A 5,294-nucleotide genomic window follows, 5' to 3' on the forward strand; every position below is an offset into this window, starting at 1 on the left:
CCGATCCGTACTCCCGCACCATCGAATTTTCATCCAGCGGCTGTGACACATTTCGTCCCGGGCATCAATCCTCAGCTGGAGTACTTATGTACTACATGTAGTACCCACCGGTGTGGCCATCTACGCCTCATAACGCCCCGACGCCCAGCTGTGGCACCCTCGCCACGGCCACGCCACCACCGGCCGGTTCATCTCGAACGAGTGAGTCGCGAACCACGCCACCACCATGAGAATGACATGTGGGCCAGCCGCATTTAAGGTCCGCATGTCATTGACTCATAGGCCGGGCACTAAGCCACTGAAGTTCGGTCCCGTGGGCCCCGAGAGGGAAATGTAACTCCTGCGGCAGGCCTTGTGGTTCTCCCGCAGTACGAGCTCGTGCCAAAACTGGAATTTGTTTCTTACTACTACTCCTACCAACTAGTACTAGTAAGGTACACGTGCATTGCACGCATGAGATTCTGGTGGTTTGTGCATTATGCTTCTACATGTGGAGCTTTCTGGATTCTAACATGTGGCAAAATCTCGTGGAATGTAAGGTTAGGCAAGTTTGATTAACTTAGGTGAGTGTTTGGTTCAAGCCACACCTTAGGCAAGCTACACTAAGGCCCCACATGACATACACACAATCTAAGATGACTTATTCACCTAGACGGAGGGAGTAGTGTTTCTAGCAAGATGCCCGTGCGTTGCACGAAGTTGATGGAAAAGGTAAGCACAACTTATAAATTGACGGATGGAGTACTAGTTACAGTGATGCATATAATTAAGCAAAGGGATCGCACATGTCGGTATTGACTGGAACGAGAATGCAACAGCACAATAAGAATTAAGGCCACGATGATGCGATCGCAGTGGTGGTTACAGAAGGCAAGAAGAAAGATGGATCCATGAACGTACGACCTCCTCCTCCTCAACTTAGTGCGTCGGGCCACCGACCGGCGGCTAAGGAGCGGTGGCTTTTGTGGCGAGGTCGAGGTGCTTCTCAGCAAAGGCATCCAAGGCTTCCAGCCGGTTGAGGAAGGCCAACGTTGTAGCGTCCTCACTGGCCTTGTAGATACCTATGTACACGATTTGCTCGTACACGTGGATGTGTAGGTCGATGAATTCTTGTAGGGCGAGGCGCCTCGCGGCGAGCACGACCTCCAGGTGGACATCCTTCGTGGCGTCGGCGGGCAGTCGCAGAGCCACCAATGCTTGAAAGAGGTTCCGGCCATGGAGGCCGATTAGGGTGGCAGGCAATGAGGAGCCCGGGCGCGCGGGCTGGAGGAGTACGGCGATGTCGTCCGCGAGTTTCTTGATGACGATGAACTTGTTGGTGGTCAACGATCATCTGGTCCAACTGAGAGTCGTAGTTGGCGTCGACGGCGGCCATCCACCAGCCGGTCTCCAACATCATTTGGAGACGATCCTCGGCGCCATGCCATAGGCCGGCGTCGTGGACCATCTGGCGCAGCCGCTGGCCGCTCACGCGCATCGCCGCCATGGGTCTGGAGTGAGCTCTTTTGCGCTTAGTGTAGGTGCTTAGGCAAATGCTTAGGTGCGTACGATGTGGTAGATACATTGGAATGGAGGGGCGCCTTTATATAAGGGCAATGAGGGCAAACTGCGTTGCATTCACATCGTGCAGCCTCTTTTCCCGGACCTCCTCCCATTACTTCCCTCATGCATTAATTGAAGGAGGATGCATTGGCCATTCAACATATCGGGAACCGCTACTCCCTCCCTCGTCTGCATTAAAGCCGTATCGGGAACTGCGCCGCCCGCTGTCAAATCGAATACTCCCTCCGTCTAGGTGAGTATTAAGTCATATTACGAAAACCACTCGTTTCTTCACATTATATACGTACAATATATATGGCCAACATCATATAGCCAGCAGTTTAGTTGTCAAAGAATTTCAGGGTGCTTACTTTTGTCAAAGAATTCCAGGGTGCTTAGTTTTATTTGAGGGGTGGGTTGTGCACTTATGCTGGACACCATTATTGTGACAAGCCTTTTTAATAGTACTACTGTACAAAAGTGGAGTATATACATTTTTTAAAAGGCTAGAGGGTGGGGCAGTCTAGCTCGGTCGGTTTCACGAGAGGCGAGGGCCTTTGTGATTTGCCGGCCCATTACTGCTGTCAAATCGAATAGTACTGCGCCACCCGCTGCACGTTCGGCAACTCCATTAAACCCGCATGCAAACCGAGAATCCTACTTCGGCCACACGTCCGTTCATGAGTGGGCCGGAATTAAACGCAACACCGGCCGAGCTCCTCCTGTCCGCCCTCAGTGTAAACGAGGCCAGACGCCGGCCAAGCTCCTACCGTCCGCCCTCTATTTACACGAGGCTAGACAGACAGCGGGCAAGAATCGCACCCCTCCGCCGCTTCCCCATCTCCTCCTTCACCATTTTCTCCACTCTTCCGATGGCTTCCAATGAGCCGTTCACCGGCATATTACCTGGCTAGGTGGCCTGCCGAGCCCTCCGGATACGGGCGAGGCCGCTCAGTGCTTCACCAACCTCGCTTGGCCCGACGGAGCCAGTTGCCGCCCCAAGCAGGCGCGTGGTTCAGCAACTCGCCGCTCCAGTTCAGCTCGATGAGGAGTGGCGAGTTGCTCCACGCCGGCAAGGCCGCGAGCACGCCGATACGGGCGCCGTCGCTGCCGCGTCGTACCGCGCCACCAGTGTCTGTGGTGGCCGTGCCTCCCGTGTCTGTGGGCACGCCTCCCGTGCCTGCGGCAGCGCCATGCAGGTAGAGACAGAAGCCGGGTGCATGGAGAGCGACGAGAAGGTGGCCAGCTTCTCCGTGTCCACCGCCATCATCGAGGAGAAGTAGAACACGGGAGGCCGGCGCCACTTGGGACCCATGAAGGCCACCGCCGAGGCGACGACCGCAAATTCAGGTGGTTTCTTTGCTGCTTCGCCTCTTCCGAGGACCTTCGTCGACCCCGCAAGTGTCTGACGGACATGAGGAAGACAAAGGGATCCGCGGGCGGCCATTTAGAACTAAAGTAAGTCTAGATACATCCATTTATAGGACAAGTATTTCCGGACGGAGGGAGTATTAATTATACAAGAGATCCGGATTGGCACCTCTTAGTTCATGTAAATGTAATGAAATCCATCATGTTTATATGAAGATCCAACGTTTTTATACAAAATCCTTCATGCTTATATGAAATCAGTCCGTGTTTGCACGAATTTCATCTGGTTGATTAGAGTTGTAAAAATGTATGCCGCTGGCGTTTGATGTCGTCCTCCGCTTAAGGAAGCGGGGGGAAATTTGCCGGCTACCGTTGGAGATGCTCTTTACGTTGGTGACATCCAATCCATTTGAGTTAATTGCCTGTATGATTGTCCCTCTATACAAAGTTAATTGCATGTACAGTGTACACGTGACTTGCAGGGTGGCTACAGCTTCGTACAGAAAGTTAAAAAAGAAACAGGTCCATCCTTAATCTTGTATTCTAAGTACTCTGTGGGTTCCACTGTCAGTACAGTAGCGAAAGAAGTATATATTAAATAAGTAGAGTAATATATAATATAAACATATAAAGTTAAAAGACAGAATTTGAACTCATGTCATCGTGTTGCGAGCATCCGATGTTAACCAGCCCAGCACATCTTTGTTGTAGACCATGCTGGAGATATATCTCCATGTCTACTCTTATATATACTCCATTCGTTCCTAAATATTTGTCTTTTCCAGATTTCAAATGGACTACCACATACAGATGTGTATGTAGACATATTTTAGAGTGTAGATTCACTCATTTTTCTCCATATGTCTTTTCAGGAAGGGGTCAGATTTGTCCTTGATTTATTTATGAGGTATCCAGATGGCACTGCACCGCCAAGAAAAGAGGGTAACATCAAAATTATGGACTGTCGTGGTTCTAACTCTGACAGTGAGGTAGGGGGGTATGTATGGAGAGGCTAGATCTCAGCTATGGAGAAGCTGTAAATACACCCGGATGTACGAGTTCAGGCCCTTCGCGGAGGAAGTAATAGCCCTACATCTCGGTGCCCGGAGGCGGTCGACTGGATTATGTGTGTATGAATTACAGGGGTGCCAACCCCTGCTACTGAGGAGGGGGGTGGCTTATATAGAGTTCGCCAGACCCCTCCGGTCCTCAGTAATGCAGTGTTAAAATACATTAAGACTGGGCGTTACTGGTAACGTCCCTATTAAAGTGCTATGATGGCCATAAAGACTACTTAATGGCCGACCGTTTTCTTGCGGAGTGACTTTAGATCTCCTGTCAGTCGAGTGGTTGGTCTTCGTAGTCGAGTGGTGGCTTCCTGGTCGAGTGTCTTGAATCCGTCGAGTGGGATACCTTCAAGTCGATTGAAAGGTGACTTCTTCCAGGGATGTCCTTGGGTAGGGCTCTTAGGACAGGTCCATGCCCCTACCCTAGGTACATAGCTTCATCATTAGCCCCCGAATGGATCGAGGTTCGAGTGGGGAAGGAATTGGGGGTCCTTCCGACTGGTTCTTAGCGTTATACGAATGTCTTGTACTGGATCAATCGTCACGGATGACGTTGTCAACTTCTTTCGGTCACCTTGATCCATTCTTGGTCTCTCGTCGAGTGAATTTCCTTACTTGTGGAATACCGAGTGCCGGCATGAGCGGGCTCTTCAGTTTGATGAGTTGTTCTGCAGCCCACGGATTTTGCGGGATTCGAATTTCGGGAAGCGAGCGGGACGGGGGCGGCCGAAGTAATCGGATGGGATAGGATGGAAGCTCCTCGATCTCCGCGCCACCTTTTTCGCCACGTACTGCGCGCGCGCCTGTTGCGGGATTTGACGGGATCGCCTGGGCCTACCGGTCAGCCACTCGGAAGCGGCTCCTTATAAGTTGCCGACTCGGGGCTCCCCAACAGTGTGCTCTCGCCTTTCCTTCTCCCCCCACAAGGTCCTCCGCCACCTCCGCTCTCACCCTAGCGCCGTAGGTCCGTTCGAGCCTCGGCGGTGATGATGGTGAAGGACAAGACATCGGCTTTGGAGCGCGCGAAGAAGGCGGCGGTGCAGGGGAAGGGGAAGAAGTCCGCTTGGGGCGGATCTTCCTCGAGGACTGCTCTGCCCAGGGATTGGATCTAGGGCGACTGGATGCCCTCGGTGATTCGGCAGGAAGATCTTGATGACATGGTCGAGGGGGGAGTCATTCCCCACGAGGCTGCGCGTCTCCCAGGGGGAGAAGTCGAACCCCAACCTCGTGACGGTGAGTGCGTCCTCCTCGCCACCCATATCGATCGCGGATTTTCTCTACCTCCTCATCCTTTTTTCCGGATATTTTTGAACT

The sequence above is a fragment of the Triticum urartu genome, chromosome 2 (assembly GCF_003073215.2).
Source record: "Triticum urartu cultivar G1812 chromosome 2, Tu2.1, whole genome shotgun sequence".
NCBI lineage: Eukaryota > Viridiplantae > Streptophyta > Magnoliopsida > Poales > Poaceae > Triticum > Triticum urartu.